This window comes from Lissotriton helveticus, chromosome 2_1, assembly GCF_964261635.1.
Source record: "Lissotriton helveticus chromosome 2_1, aLisHel1.1, whole genome shotgun sequence".
Classification (NCBI taxonomy): Eukaryota; Metazoa; Chordata; class Amphibia; order Caudata; family Salamandridae; genus Lissotriton; species Lissotriton helveticus.
Genome location: NC_136059.1, coordinates 1,264,404,164 through 1,264,426,660, shown reverse-complemented (window position 1 = coordinate 1,264,426,660; position 22,497 = coordinate 1,264,404,164). Strand labels below are relative to the sequence as shown.

General features: G+C 40.6%; 1 long non-coding RNA gene across 1 annotated transcript; it reads right to left on the bottom strand.

Annotated features, from left to right (window-relative positions):
- Nucleotides 1–14,087: 14,087 nt before the first annotated feature.
- On the bottom strand, nt 14,088–22,144 carry LOC144819715 (uncharacterized). The gene is made up of 3 exons (XR_013607531.1): nt 22,048–22,144; nt 15,041–15,116; nt 14,088–14,135 (listed from the first exon to the last, which is right to left on the bottom strand). It is a non-coding gene; the product is annotated as an uncharacterized LOC144819715 (long non-coding RNA).
- Nucleotides 22,145–22,497: the final 353 nt, after the last annotated feature.

Here is a 22,497-nt window from a genome sequence, read left to right as displayed (position 1 = left end):
GTGCTGCACGTGACGCTGCTGCGTTCACGCAGTCTCGCTGAAGTGCCAACCGGCATTTTGGCATTGGGACAGGGACTGTTGATTGTGCGAGGTTAAGTGACACATATAGGCACATAATATGTGGCCATATCTATGTGAAATGTAACTGTAATTGTGACTTAGAGATGGGATCATCTCTTGAAAAGCTATGGATAGCTATGTTTGAATTTGATTGTAATATTTTCCTGAATATCGTTATGAGCTGAAATTGATTAATTGTAAACTATTGGGCCTCATGAATTTCGGAATTTTGATTTTGATTTGCAAATATGAAAAGAGAAAATATGCTTTCTATAAGGTTTTATAATAAATAGCAGGGAAAGGACGTATGCCGATCCACAGCGAGATTATAAAATTGGTCCCAGGGCATTGTTAGGAGATTTGCTGATACACTGTATATGACACCCGATTTAGACAAATTATAAATTGTGTAATAATATACAATGCACCTGAGACTGTATGTAACTGTAACTGTATACGTATAGGATTGTTGTATGGGGACAATTCTATTGAAATAATTTAAATTGCATATAAAATGCTAGCGTATTGGAACTTCAAGATGGCGTTGTCTCTAGAAGCACGACAACAGTCCTTTCTCATTTTTAATGAAGGTGAAATGCTCAAAAACATGCCGTTTCCGTAATGCCATTGACATCGAAAAAGGCATATTCGCCGAAACGCGTCTGCATCTGTTGCTAGTCAATTTGGAATAAACCCTATTGTTTGGAACACCTCCGAGTGTGCGGAAATCTTCTTTTGAATGAAAGGAGTTGGAGCGATAATGATTAGCGGAATCCACAGCCGCTTTCTGCACCCGTCCTAGGGTGCTCCGTTTACAGTGGAGTTTGGAAGCGTATATATTACCTACTGGCGGTCGCCAGTAGGTATATATAGTTAGGATTTTTTCTCTATGGGATTTTTGAAAATTCTATGTCTAATAACTTTGGCGTTTGTGGACGGAATTGGCTGAAATTTTCAGGAAAATGGAACATTTTGTTTCTGAGCAGCCCCTGGAAATTTGGGGGGGGTTCGTCAAGGGGGGGCCGAGAAAAAAGGGGGGTCCCAAAACGTGTTTTTAACATTGAGTTTTCCATAGGGCGGTTGGCCTCACTTTTAGCCCGAACGGCTGAATGGATTTGCACGAAACTTGGCAAAATTGTAGGGACTGGTAGCCTGATGTGCCTTTGCTAGGTCTCAATATATGTGCTCCAGTGGATTTTGAGAAATTAACGTTCAAAAAAAGATATATATCTGTAACAGCGGACCGGGCAGCGCTCCAGTTCGCGTACTTTTCGCGTTACGGAGCTTTGTGATGCGAAGCTGATTGGTTCTCCGGCGTCTCTAAACATTCCAAACAGTCCGTAGCGGCCGCCATCTTGTCTCTCGGTAGGATCGAGAGACAAGAGGAGGCCAAAGCGAAGGGGCAAATGACCATAAGGGGGCATAGTAGATCCTCCCAGACCCCCTAGGTTTGATGTGGAGGTTTTAAAAGGGCCCCGCGGGGCAAAAAAAAAATAAATAATAATAATCGAACGGCTGAATGGATTTGCACGAAACTTGGCAAAATTGTAGGGACTGGTAGCCTGATGTGCCTTTGCTAGGTCTCAATATATGTGCTCCAGTGGATTTTGAGAAATTAACGTTCAAAAAAAGATATATATCTGTAACAGCGCTCCGCTTCGCGTACTTTTCGCGTTACGAAGCTTTGCGAAGCTGATTGGTTCTCCGGCGTCTGTAAACAAATGACCATAAGGGGGCATAGTAGATCCTCCCTGACCCCCTAGGTTTGATGTGGAGGTTTTAAAAGGGCCCCGCGGGGCAACAAAAAAAAATAATAATAATCAAACGGCTGAATGGATTTGCACGAAACTTGGCAAAATTGTAGGGACTGGTAGCCCGATGTGCCTTTGCTAGGTCTCAATATATGTGCTCCAGTGGATTTTGAGAAATTAACGTTCAAAAAAAGATATATATCTGTAACACGGCTGTAATGCCAGAAACCGGTTCCCGGAAGCTTGTTTCCTTTCCAGTGAAGAATTGGCTTGGTAGTTTGGTCTGCCCTGTTCCCATGATGCACTGGGCCAGGGACAGACTAATTTGCATATAGCCAGGTTCTGAACTGGGGTGGTGCAGTGAGCTAAAAAACGGTGATGGATCCAGCCCTGATCTGTTGACTGGGTAGGAGTGTTCTGATTAACTCAGATACTCTGTCCATCACCACCCCCTTTTTGAAATTATTTTGGCCACCATGAGTGTGGAAGGGTATGCTCAGACATGAGTCCCTTGCTCACTGCACCATCAGGATTCAAGCAAGCCGGGCCGAAGACGGCTGTAATGCCAGAAACCGGTTCCCGGAAGCTTGTTTCCTTTCCAGTGAAGAATTGGCTTGGTAGTTTGGTCTGCCCTGTTCCCATGATGCACTGGGCCAGGGACAGACTAATTTGCATATAGCCAGGTTCTGAACTGGGGTGGTGCAGTGAGCTAAAAAACGGTGATGTATCCAGCCCTGATCTGTTGACTGGGTAGGAGTGTTCTGATTAACTCAGATACTCTGTCCATCACCACCCCCTTTTTGAAATTATTTTGGCCACCATGAGTGTGGAAGGGTATGCTCAGACATGAGTCCCTTGCTCATTGCACCATCAGGATTCAAGCAAGCCGGGCCGAAGACGGCTGTAATGCCAGAAACCGGTTCCCGGAAGCTTGTTTCCTTTCCAGTGAAGAATTGGCTTGGTAGTTTGGTCTGCCCTGTTCCCATGATGCACTGGGCCAGGGACAGACTAATTTGCATATAGCCAGGTTCTGAACTGGGGTGGTGCAGTCAGCTAAAAAACGGTGATGGATCCAGCCCTGATCTGTTGACTGGGTAGGAGTGTTCTGATTAACTCAGATACTCTGTCCATCACCACCCCCTTTTTGAAATTATCTGTAACAGCGCTCCGCTTCGCGTACTTTTCGCGTTACGGAGCTTTGCGAAGCTGATTGGTTCTCCGGCGTCTGTAAACATTGCAAACAGTCCGTAGCGGCCGCCATCTTGTCTCTCGGTAGGATCGAGAGACAAGAGGAGGCCAAAGCGAAGGGGCAAATGACCATAAGGGGGCATAGTAGATCCTCCTTGACCTCTTAGGTTTGATGTGGAGGTTTTAAAAGGGCCCCGCGGGGCAAAAAAAAAAAATAATAATAATCGAACGGCTGAATGGATTTGCACGAAACTTGGCAAAATTGTAGGGACTGGTAGCCCGATGTGCCTTTGCTAGGTCTCAATATATGTGCTCCAGTGGATTTTGAGAAATTAACGTTCAAAAAAAGATATATATCTGTAACAGCGCTCCGCTTCGCGGAGATAAAATTATCTCTGTATTACCTAGCTGTTGCTAACACCAGTTAGCGACCGCTAGTAGGAGATAGCGTCCATCTTGGGCTCCACTTTGCATGTCAGTGATATTTATCACTAATGACATGCAAAGTGGGCATGCCAAGATGTTAGCGACTGGAAACAGTCGCTAACATCGGTATCTCCTATTACCAACTTTTGGAGATATTCGCGCTAAGCGCGAATATCTCCAAAAAGTAACACCTGCCCTGAGCAGTTCTTAGCCATGTTATCCAATGGGAGGTGGATAACATGGCTAAGAGCATTAGCTCGGTAATGCATGAATATCGCTGACTTTTCAGCGATATTAATGCATTGCGGTCGTTTTTCTTCGCATTTGCGATAAACCTTGATAATAGCAAGGTTTATCTGCGATAATTTCTGACGATGCTTAGCGGTAAAAAATTCGTTGCTAAGCATCGTTAGGGATAAATATCGCTTAACTTTGGTAATATGCCCGAACGTCTGTTAACGTTCGATTCGAAGGAAATCAGGAAGTGTTGAAAAACATTGTCTGCGCCATCTTGCCTTTTTTCAAATGCCACACTTTTGTCGTGCACGGCAGCCATTTTAGATGCCTTGACCAGACCCACTCTCTGTACGCTGTCGATCCTTAGCATGGCTCCCCACCCTCGCAAGCATCTCCCCCAGGCACTGGTCACCCCCGCTCTCTGTCTTATGCATGGGTAATAAACCTCCCCCCATCTGCGCTGCTCTTCCCTGAGAATCACACCCTGTGCCCGCCCGACACCTCCCTTTCGCCCTATTCTCTACCGCACCCTCTGACTCTCCTTTTCCTCTGTGTCCGATTGTCCAGGCCGGTCCTAGGCTATCAGCTAGCCCTGCAGATGTAGTTTATGGCCCCAGCTGTAAAGAATCACCCCTCTTCAAAGGAGTTATAGTAGATCAAGGCCCACACCCGATGAGATCCGTCACAGCACACGCGTTCCTACTATCTGAAAACCATCCTGTATTGTGATTGGGGAGGGGACCGAGCCTGAAGCGGAAGATTCCAGGGATGACTCTTTGTACATCAAAGTTTTTACAATTATGTGTCACATTAAAAATATATAGCACTCCAACAAAGTAGTAAGATTATAAAACTTTAATAACTTATAAATATATACAACAAAACAAAAACAGTAAAAACATTTAAACATTTTTAGGGAAAATGAAGGAAGTAGCGGTCGGCTGTGCGAATAGTCCCAACGCAGCACAACGTCCAGATTTCTGGACGGCACCCAGGTGATGTTGCCTGGGTGCCGCACTGATTTCGGTATCCGGCGTGGGGCGTCGCGGGGGGTGGGTCATCAGTAGCGGTCTGTTGTGCGAATAGTTCCAAGGCAGCAGAACGATGGCAGCAAGGTGATGTCCAGTAAGTTGCCGCCCTCCGAATAACGGCGTGAGGCGCCCCGGGGGGGGGGAGGCGGCGTGAACGGGCCTCTCCAGGTGGAGTTTTGTCTGCTGTAGTGGGGCGCCCCTTTACCGTTTCAGTTGCCATGACGTCCGCTTTTGGTCCACTGTGTCAAAAGCCGCAATTCAGCTGAGTTGCGCCCACTCTTGCAGTGCAGCGATAGGCGGCTGTCACAGGACTCTCAAAATGGCGGCAGGCTCTTTCCTTTTTGGGCCTGGTCCACTGACATGGCCCTGGGACACCTTGGAAATCGCACGCTTGTCTGCTAGGTCTTGGACCCCATTCTCGAAAGCGTCCCATCCGCCTTGAGGATTCAACAAAAGTTTTGGGGGCCCCCGACTCCTGCAGGCTTCTGGTGGGGAGCGGCTGCCATGATTGCTCGCGGAATGACCACGACGGAGCCACGAGATGGTGGTGCTTTCATGTTGACGCCAGCTTCAGTATGAAACATCCAGAAACAAGGTGGGGCTTTCATCGTTTGGGAAAAAAAAAAGTTTTCATCCAATGAAAAGTGTTATTTTTAGGTCATATGATCAAGCCTTCCATCATTAGGAAACCAAAAGTAAAATGAACCAATGAAAAGTTTTATAAACAAGTCACATGACCTGTTATGCGGCATAGGGTATAAAATGCGGAGAAAATACGTTGGCACGTGAGGCGGCGTCAGTAGCGGACCGATGTGCGAATAGCCCGAAGGCAGCACAACGCGCCAAGATCCGGATGGCACCGAGGTGGTGTCTAGTAAGTTGCCGCACTGGTGTGGCCATCCTACAATGCTGAAAGTCGGCGTGGGGTGCCCCGTTGGCCTGGGGAATGGGGCCAAAGGCAGCGCAACAATATTTTCTGAATAGAAGACACCACAAGGCGCTGAGATGCCAAGATCCGGATGGCACCGAGGTGGTGTCTAGTAAGTTGCCGCACTGGTGTGGCCATCCTACAATGGTAAAAGTTGGCGTGGGGCGCCCCGTTGGCCTGTGAGATGGCGTCAGTAGCGGACCGATGTGCGAATGGGGCCAAAGGCAGCGCAACAATATTTTCCGAATAGAAGACACCACTAGGCGCTGAGATGCCAAGATCCGGATGGCACCGAGGTGGTGTCTAGTAAGTTGCCGCACTGGTGTGGCCATCCTACAATGCTGAAAGTCGGCGTGGGGTGCCCAGTTGGCCTGTGAGATGGCGTCAGTAGCGGACCGATGTGCGAATGGGGCCAAAGGCAGCGCAACAATATTTTCTGAATAGAGGACACCACAAGGCGCTGAGATGCCAAGATCCGGATGGCACCGAGGTAGTGTCTAGGTTGCCGCACTGGTGTGGCCATCCTACAATGCTGAAAGTCGGCGTGGGGCGCCCCGTTGGCCTGTGAGATGGCGTCAGTAGCGGACCGATGTGCGAATGGGGCCAAAGGCAGCGCAACAATATTTTCTGACTAGAAGACACCACAAGGCGCTGAGATTCGGTTACCACCGAGGTGGTGTCTAGCAAGTTGCTGCACTGGTGTGGCCATCCTACAATACTGCTCCGAATAACGGCGTGGGGTGCCCGAAGGGGGGGGGGAGGCGGCGTGATCGGGCCTTCCCAGGTGGAGGCTCGTCTGCTGTAGTGGGGCGCCCCTTTACCGTTTCAGTTGCCATTCAGTTGAGTTTCGGCCGCTCTTGATGCTACAGCGACAGGCGGCTGCAACAGGACTCTCAAAATGGCGGCCTGTTCTTTGGATTTGGGCCTGGTCCACTAAAATGGCCCTGGGACACCTTAGAACTCGGACGCTTGAATTTTTTTTCCTTTCCTCTACATGCAAAAAAAGGTAAATGCCCGGTACGTTACACGCTTCATCTGCCACGATGTACTCTCCAGAGGAACCGAAAAAAAATATAGTTATGGTAACTATACCATGCATCGTCATATGGAGAGGTGGCACCGATTAATTATAGTGCTGCATAAAAGAGAGATTTGGAGAAGAACCCCCGACCTGCCAGTACATTCATCAAAGAAGTGGCACTGACAGCATCAGAGGCAAGGGAAACGGTCCCAAATATTTAGAAGAACTTTGGAAAGATTAAAATGACATGCTTAGATTGTGGCAAATTAATTTCATGTGGACAGATGAGTGTTACTCTAATAAATACAGCATATGAACATCATCATAGTTGATGGTTGGTAGAGACATTTTGACTATATCCTGGACCTGCCCGTCATCGCCCAAAATGGCGCCGGAATAAATGGGACTCGTAACTCCTTGTTGTGTACTTGTTGTACAACCTTGATATCACGAGATACGTATGCAGTTTTGAAGCACATGGCGGGCGGGGACGAGAATAGATTGAATATTTCGACATCTCTATTGATATTAAGTTGTGATGTGTTATTGATTACTGTACTATTGAAAGTTCGAATTAACGTCACCCATGGTACTTGCCCGCAAATGTATATCTAGATAATTTTATTGTAACTGGCCCTGTCGTGTTTTAATTATAAAATGTACGTCCACCGATTCCGCAACTGTTAGACACCTTAGTTCTTGCAACCTAATGGCCCGCCCGTTACGTTCCTCTACAGTGTAAATGTCTCCTCATCATATACGATTACAGTTTGCTCCGTGGCCGGCGCACGTGGTTATAGGCCCGTATTTGTATACTGACATTTTCACAATAAAGGTTTTTAAAAGAAAACATGGTAGTAGTATTTACATTGGTAAAGTTTTTAATAATAGTCACTGTTTTAGAATCAGTAAAAGGCAAGTGAAATAAAGCAGACCAATTACATGAAGGGTAAAAGGTATAATACGCAGGAAACCAGTAAAGATAAATGGTCAAGGGCTGTTGTGTTTTCTACTCCTGCAACATAAAGTGATCGATAAGAATCTCATATTCAGGCGTATCGGCGACTAAGACAGCAGGTCGACCCTCTTTTGCTCAACGGCTCCGTCATGGGACGAAGAAACGCCCTTTTTCTCGAAAAAAGAATATATTTTACTTGCAGGACAGTTGTAAATTTTCCGGGAAAGTACATTAGCCTGGAACATTATAACATATATGTTTAAGAAAAAATAATGTTCGGAAGTAATAAAAAGCGTAATTTTTAGGTCATATGACCAAGCCTTTCATCATTAGAATAAGAAAAGTAAAATGAACCAATGAAAAGTTTTATTAACAAGTCACATGACCTGTTATGCTTACGTTACGCGCTGCGCGTCGCGCCCCGGATCACTTCCGGATGCGCTAACGCGGCGCGTCATATGACGCATTACGCGACAACGCAGGTCCAGAATATAGTCGAAATGTCTCCACCAACCAGCGGTCGGAACACAACCCCTTTCAGCAGGCTAAATAGTTCTGTTAAATGACAACAGAAGGGACAGGCAACAAGAACCATCAGTCAAAGAGGGGAGGGCTAGTTCTTCTCTACCGGGTTACGTTGGGGCGGTACCGGAACTGATCGAATTGGTAGTCTACAGTGTTTCTGGATGTTTCAGACTGAAGCTGGGGTTAGCATGAGAGCACCACCATTTCGTAGCTCCGTCGTGGCCATTCCGCGAGCAATCATGGCAGCCGCTCTTTATCGTTATTTTGGGCGGGGTGGGTGGCGGAGCCGAGCTGTATTGCAGCCATCATGGTGTGGAGTTTAGTTCATCTCACTAGTTTCGTATTTGTCATGAGGGGTTGTTCCTAATGTTTCTATTTTAGCGAGGTCAAAAAGAGATCCCATTAGTGGCCTACTGATTTTGCTCGATTCCTTTTGTTTTTTTACACGATTTTTCGTTATCTGCAAAGACTAAACAGAGTATTGCGACTCTGTGTTTGTTTGTAAATAGAGAATGAACCAAAGAGAACCAATTCTAAAACAGTAAATGCTTGGATAACAATCAATCAAATGGAGAGAGAAGCAGGCACGACGTATTACAACGGGGGCAAAGGCCTGCGTTAACTACCTTTCACTATCTGCAAAGAGAGAGTACTCCTAATAGAAATGAGGGGGGGGGCAGCATTCAAAGCAGATCAGTGTGCATAAACACGAAAATGTTTTTACTTACCACGTACTTGACATTCGACAGCTTATGATATTTGCTATTAAAAAACCATTGAAATTCACTGAAAAAACCATAGGTTATAGACCATATATAGTTAGGAATTAGCTTTTACAAAACCTTGAAAATTCACTGAAAAAACCATAGGTTATAGACCATATATAGTTAGGAATTAGCATTTACAAAACCTTGAAAATTCACTGAAAAAACCATAGGTTATAGACCATATATCGTTAGGAATTAGCATTTAAAAAACCTTATTTTACTCACACAAAACCATTGAAATTCCATATATAGTTAGTTGCACTAACTATATATCGCGCACCCGCAATCCACTGCTGATGATGTCACATATTACATCATTCATGACATGGTCAGTGACATCACTGATGACATCACTGATGACATCTCAAATGACATCACTGATGACATCTCATTTGACATCAATGATCACATCACTGATGATATCATTCATGTGATAATACAATGCATCTCCTCACACTCTAATATAACCTCCGTTACACCCAGTGTTAAATACAGAGTATAATTTTTGAAACCATTGACACACCAATACTAGTTACTACATACGCACTCACTGATTCCTATGTCTACACACACATTCACTCATTCACCCATACAATCATTCATACATACAATCACTCATCTTTACAACACTATCATATGCACTCATACACCTATACAGACACTCACACTCTGCCACTCATCCATGGAGTTACTCACACACCTAGTCAGTCCTGAAAAGAATCAATCACACTTCCATTTTCTCATCTATACAGTTAAACACAGAACACCTTACATTTTTGAAACATATACTAACACATACTTACTCTCTTATACAATCACTGATACAAGTACACATTGATCTGCACAGAGTCACACACCTCCCAGCCAGCCATACACACACTCAGTCTCCCATACAAATACTTGTGCAACCAATCAATAACCCATATAGCCACTCATATAGCTACTGATCAACACATGCAGCAGCTTGCACAACAACAGACATACTGATGCACACTTTCAGACAGTTTAGTCACTAACCCGTGCATTCAGTAAGACGCATTTAATCACTCACTCATACAGTCAATCACGCACCTACTAAAACCTTCATTCAGACACTTATACATCCACTCATTCTTCAATATGTAAAACATATTTAAACTTTACAGAAACACATAATCACTGGATGATGTCATCAGTGATGTCATCAGTGATGTCATTTGAGATGTCATCAGTGATGTCATCAGTGATGTCACTGACCATGTCATGAATGATGTAATATGTGACATCATCAGCAGTGGATTGCGGGTGCGCGATATATAGTTAGTGCAACTAACTATATATGGAATTTCAATGGTTTTGTGTGAGTAAAATAAGGTTTTTTAAATGCTAATTCCTAACGATATATGGTCTATAACCTATGGTTTCTTCAGTGAATTTTCAAGGTTTTGTAAATGCTAATTCCTAACTATATATGGTCTATAACCTATGGTTTTTTCAGTGAATATATATATATATATATATATATATATATATAAATATATATATATATATATTCACTGAAAAAACCATAGGTTATAGACCATATATAGTTAGGAATTAGCATTTACAAAACCTTGAAAATTCACTGAAAAAACCATAGGTTATAGACCATATATAGTTAGGAATTAGCATTTAAAAAACCTTATTTTACTCACACAAAACCATTGAAATTCCATATATAGTTAGTTGCACTAACTATGTATCGCGCACCCGCAATCCACTGCTGATGATGTCACATATTACATCATTCATGACATGGTCAGTGACATCACTGATGACATCACTGATGACATCTCAAATGACATCACTGATGACATCTCATTTGACATCAATGACCACATCACTGATGATATCATTCATGTGACAATACAATGCATCTCCTCACATTTTAATATAACCTCTGTTACAACCAGTGTTAAATACAGAGTATAATTTTTGAAACCATTGACACACCAATACTAGTTACTACATACGCACTCACTGATTCCTACGTCTACACACACATTCACTCATTCATCCATACAATCATTCATACATACAATCACTCATCTTTACAACACTATCATATGCACTCATACACCTATACAGACACTCACACTCTGCCACTCATCCATGGAGTTACTCACACACCTAGTCAGTCCTGTAAAGAATCAATCACACTTCCATTTTCTTGTCTATACAGTTAAACATAGAGCACCTTACATTTTCAAACATATAGTAACACATACTTACTTTCTTATACAATCATTGATACAAGTACACATTGATCTGCACAGAGTCACACACCTCCCAGCCAGCCACACACACACTCAGTCTCCCATACAAATACTTGGACAATCAATCAATAACCCATATAGTTAATCATATAGCTACTGATCAACACATGCAGTAGTTTACAGAACAACAGACATAATGATGCACAAATTAAGACAGTTTAGTCACTAACCCATGCACTCAGTGAGACACATTTAATCACTCACTCATACATTCAGTCATGCACCTACTAAATCCTTCGTCCAGACAGTTATACATCTACTCATTCTTCAATATCTAAAACATATTTAAACTTTACAGAAACACACAGTCACTGGATGATGTCATCAGTGATGTCATCAGTGATGTCATTTGAGATGTCATCAGTGATGTCATCAGTGATGTCATTTGAGATGTCATCAGTGATGTCATCAGTGATGTCACTGACCATGTCATGAATGATGTAATATGTGACATCATCAGCAGTGGATTGCGGGTGCGCGATACATAGTTAGTGCAACTAACTATATATGGAATTTCAATGGTTTTGTGTGAGTAAAATAAGGTTTTTTAAATGCTAATTCCTAACTATATATGGTCTATAACCTATGGTTTTTTCAGTGAATTTTCAAGGTTTTGTAAATGCTAATTCCTAACTATATATGGTCTATAACCTATGGTTTTTTCAGTGAATTTCATTGGTTTTTTAATAGCTAATATCAAAACCTTTACAATGTATTATTCTTTAAAAAGAAAAATATTTTTTACATGTTTTTTATACAATTTTTTTTGTATTTTTTTTGTTTCGCTCCCAGTACGCGTACCGGTTAGCTTCCCGTTAGCTCAATCCGGAGGCGCGACCCGGTACGCGAACTGGTAAACGTTCCTTTTGCGCACCTCTCGCGTTACAAAACAACATGGTGACGCTTCGCGTCAGCATGACGTTTCGCGTTCTCGCGTAATACGTCATATTACGTGCTACGTTTGCGTACCCGGAAGCGCACCGGTACGCGAACCGGAAGCGATCCGCGGCGCGGCGCCGACCGCGTAATGTAAACATAGCAGGTCATGTGACTCGATAATAACACTTTTCATTGGTTCATTTCACTTTTGGTTTCCTAATGATGTAATACAAGGTCATGTGATCTAAAATGGACACTTGTCATTGGTTTAGAACTTTTGTTTTTCCCAAATGATGAAAACCCCTCCTTCTTTCATCACTCTGACTTTCATCTTGGTGAGAGAAAGACCCTTTATTGAGACTTTGTGATGGCTTCATTAGTAGCTTCAGCTGGTGCTAGCCCACCACCTCCACCAAATCCAAGAAAGAGAGGACCACCTGCAGAAGTAATTCTGCAAGAAGAGGAAGAACAGGAAGAGGAGGAAGAGCATGAGTTTTTGCCAGAGGAGCCCAGGAGGTACAATCGACAGGAGAATTATATCTGGCAATTCTACAGAATTCCTAAGGGGCAAAAGAAAGTGAATGCTCGTTACGTGTTTTGCCGCATATGCGGTGACAGATTATCAAGGGGAACCGATAAAAAATATAGTTATGGGAATCATACTATGCATCGGCATATGAGTAGGTGGCACCCAAATAACTATAGTGCTGCCCAGCTACGTGACCAACAACAACATCCCCTCCAAATGGCAAGAAGATCGGTGGTTCCAGAGGTGTCGGGACCAGAGGCGAGGGAGGTGATTGCAAACATCCAAATGTTGTTTGGTCACGTAAAACAAGTGTGCGTGGAATGTGGCGCTTTCATCTGCTACAGAGAAAGTAGCATCACTTTGATTTTGCGAGCAATTCAAAATCATATTAATGTTTGCACAAAACGCACCAAAAAATAAATTCATTTTTTTTTTTTGCTCCTGTTGAGCCCTTTATAATGGATCGTTTTTGTTTCCCCCCCCCCCAAAAAAACCAAAAATTTTTTAAAAACGTTCAGAAAATACAAAAAAAGTAAAAAAATGTTCAAAAAATACTAAAAAAAATATAAAACAACAAAAACATAAAAAAAAAAGTTCTTTTCAGAACTAACTCCCCATTATAAAAAAATTAGTAGAAAATTTGGAACTCTGCCAACCTGTATTTCTCTTAGTTCGCTCCCGGAGCGCTACCCGGTACGCGTACCGGAAGCTAACCAAAAAAATATTTTTTAAAAAAGAACAGTAACTATAAGGGAAGGAAATACACAGTTATGTTAAAAGAAAGACAGCTCTAGGGAGTAAAATAAGGATACTGTTACCTACAATCCACTGTTGATGATTTCACATATTACATCATTCATGACATGGTCAGTAACATCAACAGCAGTGGATTGTAGGTAACAGTATCGTTAGTTTACTCCCTTTAGCTGTCTTTCTTTTAACATAACTGTCTATTTCCTTCCCTTATAGTTACTGTTCTTTTTTAAAAAACATTTTTTTGATCAGTCATAAACAGTGACATTAATAGAAACAGAGAGAGTGAACAAGAGTGAAGAACTATGGTCCTCCTGAGCCACCCTCAGAAAACCAAGGGGGTCAAGATACATCTACCGTGCCCCCTTCTACCTATTCTGAACATTATTTGCCCTCCATCTTGTATCTTGATTCGAACGAAACACAAAATGGTGGACTGCCATAACGCTGCTGGTTTGCGAACCGGGCAACTTCCCAGGAAGCGGTCCCCAAAAAAAAAAAGTTGGGAAAGTAATTCACAGACACTAAGAGTAATAGAGATGGAGTGAGTGAACAAGACTGAGGAACTATGAGAACAGAGGGACTGAGAAAAAGAGTGGAAGGAGTTGAGTAAATAGGTAATAGAGAAAGGAATGAGGAAAGTAGCAAAGGCAGGAAACTGAGGATTAAAGAAGTGAAGCAGTGGATCTAATAGTAGGTGAATGTGATAGAAATGTAACGAAAAGAGTACAACTATTTACCTTGTAATTGCTGTTAAATTAATCACATTTTATTTCTATACTTTCAATCTGTGAAAGAGAGAACCAACATTTAAAAAAAAATTAAAATATGTATTTAAAAATTACAAAAGACAAGGGAAAATATTGAAGGACAAATAGTTTTTCAACAACTTTGACACTGACAGAAGCTTCTGCTTCTCCAGGTCCTCTACACAATGCTAAAGATATACATTTTAAACTAACAGTATCTTGATGCAGATGAAGTGAGGACTATCTTAAAACATGGTGCATCTTTTGCATTGCTCTTGTTTCAGAAAAGTGTCACTTCAGTATGCCAATAACATGTCTCCTATCCAGAGATTTGTTTGAGGTGAGGCCTACTCAGAGTTCAAGATGAGATTTACACTTGTTGAAGTGTACAGAGGAGATAATATCTGTGAAAGTCTACTAATGAAGTGAGTCATGTCCACTGCACTCTTCAACAAAGTAGAAACCTCCTATGTTTCCCTGGACAGACCTAAACTTGATCTGCACAATGTGATTCGTAATGATAGGAAACTCAAGTGATGTAATTGAAATATGTGCAATTTATTTTGCTCATTTCACAATCACATCACTTGTGTTTCCTTTGCTTAGGTATCTCATTGTGCAGATGTAGTCCAGCATATGAAAGATTACGTAGAAGTGCAGCACTGCATACAATAAATTTAACACTTACAGAAAACTCACCTTCTCCATGCCTCCTACACAGTTCTACATATACATCATAAATGCAAACAGTACAGAATTAATTATACATGTTAAATGGTTTATTTTTGCTGTTCTCAGAATGTATCAAAATTCACTAAAAACAGTGACTTGAAGGTATTCATCATGTAACAGCGGGGAAAAAAAAACACAATCAAAATGATTGTGTTTAAAAAACCCATACAACATCAGAAAATAAAATTCAGAACTCCTTAAAGTTAACTTACTTTCCATGACGTCCAAGGATGTCCTATAAACAGCTTACACTCTTTTGTGCTGTTATTACTTTCAGCCCGCCACTTTCTGAAAGAAAACCTCCATCGTTTTTAAAAACACGTTACATGCAATAAATGACTTCTTGCTCTCTACCACTATTTTCCACAAGGCCAAATCTAGTCAGAGATATTTATAACTCTTGGATTTCTTGTAAGCCAATCCCATCATTTGGCATTTCCGCAACTTTCAGAATTAAAATGTTGAAGATCATTTTCACAATCCTGGAATAATAATATCTTCCCCTTCTTGGTCAGTCATGTTCTACATTTCCTATGACACTGATACTGCTTAATATGAAGCAGACTTACACTACCTCTATGAGTACTACAATTATTTAATTCTCTACATCACTTTTAATCACAAAGCAATGTAAAACAGTAGACAGCATTGCAGACTTACATTCCCTCTACTCCATGTTTTGATTGGCTGCTTCAATTAGCTTATGAAAAGAAACAATTTTTCTGAACTCATTTAAAGTGCACATACATCTCCATAATGTCCAATCCTTTGATTAGAAGTTATGTCTCTGAACTACACTTATCCTCAAGGCCAAATTGTGTAGGAGCCATTAGAACTTCTTGAAATTCCACAGATCATATCCCGAGATTATTTTCCTAAAATTTTGGTTTTAAAAACACCAGGTAAGAGTTTTTAAGGTCATACGGCAATTTTTTTTTGAAAATTAAAACAGAATCATTGCAGAATGACCAGCCATTTCTAGACTTTAAATAAGCTGTGTAATGTCCTGATGATATTGAAGGGCCGTCATGATATATAATTGCTGTAGTTACAAAAGTCCTTCCTGATATTGACAACTGCGAAGCTACAAATTTTTTTATTAAAGTTGTCAATTTTGTTCCATCAGGCCTACATCGTTGGAACATTAAAATGACGTACTGGCCATATTTTCGTATAAATAATGTGGACATCATTTCAGATTTACATTGGCTACACTCCATGCTGTGATTAGCAGCTTTTACTAGCTTATTAAAGGAGACTGATTTACTGTCTGGCAAAGTTAAATATATAAATCTTTCTGAGTCTACACTAGTAGTACTTGATACCATACAGTTCTCGCAGTCATGCTGCCATTGATAAGAAAGCCCAAACAGCTGATCTACATCTACACCTTCAGCATGTAATACATCAAGCATATACATTAAAAACTCCTGACAATCTTGCTGAATATTTTGAGAGAATTGTGTTTGCCCTGAACATCTGTCTAACAGGTTTCGAATTTCAGACACACTTTCTATTTTTGTTCTATCTGTGCTACATTTCTCTAACACAGAATTCAACAAACTGCAAAATCTTTGATCAGAATTGACCACAATCTCTTCTTTTACATTTTTTAGAGAAAACAAAACATTCATTACTACATTAGCATAGCAGTTGACACCAGAACTGTTTTCAAACTGAAAACCAACAACATCTTCAACAGAATCCTCTTTGTTTCTGCTTGTAATTTTAGGTTCATTCACTTTTTGTCTTTTTGCTACAACCTCCCCAGTATTGTTCTCATTTCTTCGTTTCCGGCCTACCAGACGTTTCTCAAACAAAGGAAACTGAGGCAAATGTGGCGCATACTCTCTTCTTAACCTATTGTATTCCTTAACACAATCTAGATCTGCACAAATGTTTCTGACATCACACTCAATCAAGTACAATCCCGATAAAGTTCTAACTCGTGACAATGCCACATATGCCATACCCTCCTTGAACACAGAACTGCCAATATTCACCAATGCAGTGTCTACACTTAAACCTTGCGATTTATGAATTGTCACCGCATATGCCAAGCAAACAGGGAACTGCTTACGGCGAACATATAAGTCTTTTACAAGCAAAAATCTAGCAGAACAACGAGCAATTAGCTGTACTTCCTCAATGCCATCAAATTTAATTTTTAAAAATTCAATTCCATCTCTATTTCTGTATTTCACAAAATCAACAACATTACCCATTGATCCATTTACCAGACCTCTTTCAACATGTAAATTCCTTCTTAAAATTATACGGCAGTTCAAGCACACATTCAGAGTCTTTTCAAAACCTGCAGTTTTAGATATAGTCTTCTCTAATGAATCCAATTTTGATTTCAGATTCTCAGACAAAATAATTGTTGATCCCATATGCTGTACTCTATCAATAGCTTCCACTTTCACAATCTCTTGCTTTTCTAAATGCAACATTTTGTTGTTAAATTTGGCACATTCTGCAAGAGTTGGCATCAAACATATTCCAGATTTCTTATCAGTAATTTTCTGAAAAATATTCTCAGGCACAACATCTTGTTCTGGATATAAATTTGACAGTAATCGTGCATGTAAAGCTTCTTTTCCATGCTCGGTCACTTTTCCAATTCTAACATCTTGTAGAATAGTCTTGTAAACTTCATCCTTTGCCTGACGCATATTTTCATGCAGTTCAGCATAATTGAAGTTTAACCATATATTGACGTTGCCAATGCTGCCTAGGCACTTCCTGGTATCTTCATGCGTGAGCATTTTGAACACAGGTTGCCCTTTCACTGGTGTCAGCTGCAGAAGATCTCCGAAAACAATGATGTGTTTGCCACCAAATAACACATCATACTCTGTTTTGAGAACTTCTTGCATCCTCAAATGCACAAAGGCAAGCATGACATTGGAAACCATGCTTACTTCGTCAATGATAAGAAGTTTCATTTTCCTCAAGATTCTTGAAACTTCAAAACAAGCATCTCCAGATAGCTTGTGATATTCTAATTTGTTGTCATGCTCCACTGGCAGCATCAGTAAACGATGTAAAGTAATCCCTTTAATATTATGTGCTGCCAGTCCAGTTGGAGCAGTGACAACACAAGACAGCGATGACTCTGTCCTTTCCTGCAAATAGCATGAAATTGCTTTAATGAGGAAACTTTTTCCAGTTCCCGCTTCTCCACTCACGTACAGTCGGACAGGCTTCAACGACGTACATGAGCACTCTTTCTTATCATGACTTAATCCATGATCAATTTGCATGGTAACTTCGTCATATATTTTCCTCTGCTCAACGTTGAGTTGCCTTTCCAACTCTTCTAAGTTAACCACATCCTCTTGAGCATGTGCCATGGCTCTTTCCACCTCATTCATAGCAGTGGCAGCTTCATTTTCAATAAGAGGTCCTCCTAGTGGATCCTGACTCAATGAAGCAGAACTCTGACTGTCCTGAGAACTGTCTCTGGCAATCTCGGCTGCAATTGTTGCTTCCTGCTCAATTTCCGCATTCAACATTTCTACATATTTGGGAAAAGCAGGACATTCTATGGTCTCCTTGGCGGCATTGAAAGAGTCTTCATAACAGAGGAAATCTCCAAGCAGTTCCTCTTCTGCACGCCAAGGCTTGAAAAGTTGCAAAAGTGCTAAATAGAAAAACTCCTTTTTTTCAGGAGATTCGCCACTCAATTTTCGATGGTTTATCAAGTGGCATTTTCTTTGCTTCACCAGACATCCCTCACTTCCTATTACAGCATACACTCCTTTCTCAGTATCTTCTTTGATGTTCCTCTTGAACATGTAATTTTGCAGAACCTCATACAGACAAACATTCTCGAGGTGACTGCTTCGATTTGGATAATATGTATCCAACATGTTGGTCTTCAAAATGTCGGTACTGTTTGGCTCCTTTTCCGCCAAATACTCAATTTCCCGCACAGGTTTGAGAACTCGATTACGCGTTGCAGCAAGACCAAGACTCGCCCAAACGATACTCCTGGACTTGGCATAGAGACTTGCTGAAGACAACCGGTCAGAACATTCGTACGCTCCGATTTCTCGATGCGACAACATCTTCAGACTGAAACTGTACAACTTCTTGCTGAGGCTCTTTTCATGGGAAATGTCCTCCCACATATCCTTCAATTCTGTCTTCTCTTTTTTGGTGATGTAAGACGTCACATACCGAGCCACAGCCATACAGTTATCAGCCACAAACTGTATATCCATGTTAGCATTCCACATGGACAAAATCACCGGGTTGTAGTCGTTGATGTACTTGGACTCTTCGTTCCTCTTCAAATTGTAAGTGTTTTTAGGTGATTTCTTCATGACATTGTGTCGCAGCGAAGACATCAAACTGTTTACTCTTCCTTTAGAAATCACCGGTCGTGGATAGCCGAAACGACATTTAGTGTAGAACTTGTCCTTGTTTCGGAATTTACGACGGCAGTACTTTCCACATCGATGGCTTTGGAAACGCAGAACTTTTTCTCTTAGGCTTTTCTTCTCCTTTGCGTTTGGAACAGCACACGTAGAATACTGTTGGATGAAACTCATCACTGAGTCATCTGGATCCGTTCCAAATTTAGGTGCATCCTTGATCCACAGCAACATATGTATATGAGGAGCACCTCTTGCTTGGTACTCCTTTCTCCAGAAGAAATCCAACACCTCTCCAAGAGGTGGATTCTTCTTATTCATGATGAAAGACATCATAGCTTCAAATCTATGATTGAAGTACCTACATACATTGACTGGATCCAAAGAGCACAGTTCTCCGGGTGTCTTGAATTCGATGTTTTCTACGTTAGCATTTGCCTCTCGTAGAAATTCAAGTAAGTCTTCCCAGCCATACTCGGCACAGCTCAGAGTGAGGAACCATGTGGGAGTACCTAAGTTCCTCAGCATACATTTTAAATCACCATGACGACGGTACCAGTACTCATTAGTACCACGCTGACACGCCATGAGATTAATCAGGTGAGAATCCAAAATACTATCTTGGACATTCACTTTATCCATAAAATCACTTGCCGAGATGTTTTGCATGTGTATACCACTTTTCAAGATGTGGTTCACTGCATATGACAGTCCAGACAGATCGCTTTCAAACAGGAGATGAAACAAATATGGAATGCATTGTCGAAACCTAGCATCTCCTGCATACAATCGCAAAGTCCGGTATTCAGAAGCAGGAATTTGATGAGGTCGCTCATCATATCTTCCTCCCTGACCTGTTGGAAAAAGCTGTGGGAAACACCGAGCTTCCAAACTTTGCTCCCAAACACTAATGGGACTCCCTTTGGCTTGTTTCATTTGAAACAACTCAATAGCATTCCCCATGACTTCCTTTGAATGCAAAGGATGAACACTATAATGTTCATATATTTCCTCACTAGTAGAGAGTTCTACTTTCTCAATTTGACCAGCACACAAATCGCTATCCTCTTCCTCACTTACTTCCTCTTCTTCAACATATACATTCTTATAGTATTTATTATTTTTTTTCAAATACAATGTTGCCTTTTTAACTTTCCTAACATCTACTAAATCTTGCCATATTTTCTTATTCTTTGTCGGAACCCCATTAACTAAGATAACCAGAGGTTCCTCTTCCACTTTTTCTACTCCAATTGTGTTAATGTTTTTCTTCAAATCTAGAGGCAAATAAACAACTCTTCCCTTTAATCCTCTCTGTAAATCTGATGGAGGCAATTTCCCTGTCTTTGGCTCCATTCTTACAATAGCCTGAAAGGGATGGATACTTTGAATCAAAATAGATTCATAAGTATTTAAGTCCTTCAATTCAGAAGGAATCTCAACCAATTCCAGATTATTATGAACTGCTCTAGCAGGCATCTGGTTTTGTTTTAATTTGTTACAACAATAAGTACACACACGTTGATCCAATCCCAAATCAAAACAATTTTCTACCATCAAGTATGTTGCAAAATCCTTCCATTCACTATTATTTTCCCTTTCACTTTTTGCATATAAATCCACTAACTTAGTCTGATTCTTATAATAAGTGCGTCGACAACACACACAAGTGAAATTAGGCCTCTCACTTGATTTCATGTCAAACGTCGCAATTTCCCTCTGGAAATTATCTGTACTGGAAACATGTACAGTATCTTCCAAATGACCCTCTATTTCTTGCTCAATTTCAACATTCTCCTCTTTACTTCCAAAGTAACAAAACTCAATTTCTTCACATATATTCCTCACATCTATTTCAGAACCATGCAGAAGAGCAGCACATAATTGTTTCAGCATAATTGCTGGACTCTTAGCATAATACAACAGTCTAACTAACTTCCTCACTTTGTTATGATGCACTGCTAGCATCCTGAAATGATGAAAAACACTCTGGCATACTCTCCTGGAAAGACAAGCCAGTGAATGACCATGCAAACCTGTCACTTCTCTCACTCTGCAAGGATCTAATTCTTGCAACAACCTCATTTTCTGCTTCAAACTTTTCTTGTTAAATGACCGTACAAAATCACAAAGCAAATTGATAGAATCCTGTCGCACACTGCAAATACTACTACACTTCCAGGTGTACACAGGACCCTTAGCACGTCTTCCTAAAACCTCATTACCTAACAACTCTTCTGCCTCTGTTGTCACAAGTTTTTCTTTTTCAACTGGACAACCATCTTTCACTTCATAAGCACGACCACTGATGTCAACTGCATGCACCAAATCATTATCCTGGAAATAACTCTCTTCATTAAAAAATGCCTCACAGCTTGAACTATGTATCCATTCTCCAGAAAAAACTTCACAAAAATTACTACGATTAACTATTCTCTTCCATCTACTATTTCTTTTGAAATCAAAAATTGCCTTGTTTAGCTTCCTAATTCTATTGATTATCAAAATAAATAACTTACGTTTAATTTCAAAAGCCTGATCAATAACTTTCTCAACTTTTTTTTTTCTCCTATAAAAAACTAATTTCTGTTGACCTTTCTTAATATTTTTTAACAAATTGCCAATTATCCTGTTACGGAACATTCGTTTACGAATCTCCGTAAACTGTTGTTTCCTTCTACTATCATGCACAGATTTATCTCTTGCTCTAGCAGTAACATTTTCATTTGTCCTTTTCTTTCCATTTGATTTACTTGTGTTGTTATGGATTGAAACATTTTCTGTACTAATATTTTTTTTATTTGAAATATTTTTTATGAAATATTTAGAGCTCTTACCCGGTGCTTTCTTCATCGCTTGAGAAATCTTTTTGTTAGAGGACTGCTGCATTTTTTTTTTCTCCTGCTGTCTTTGACGTTTTGCAGCCTTCATCTCTCTTATTTTTGTAGGCATAGTTGAATCTGAGGAAAAATATAATAAAAATGTTAATAAAAAAATATTATCAAACAGTAAATCAGTAATAGTGATCAAAAACATAACACACTACTTGACATTTTAAATAGAAGATTTTTTAGTCCTTGCAAATTTACAATACAGAAGTAGCAGAAAAGAAATGAGATTTATATTTATGTTACCTATGCTATTTTATATGTGAATCTGATCTAATTTTATGAGCATATTTTAATATTTTATTGAAGACACTACACATAACCTGTTTTTGAAGGTGTCTTTATTTTTAAATTAAACGGTTTACCTTTTTACTTTTTATTCATTATAAATTTTAAAAA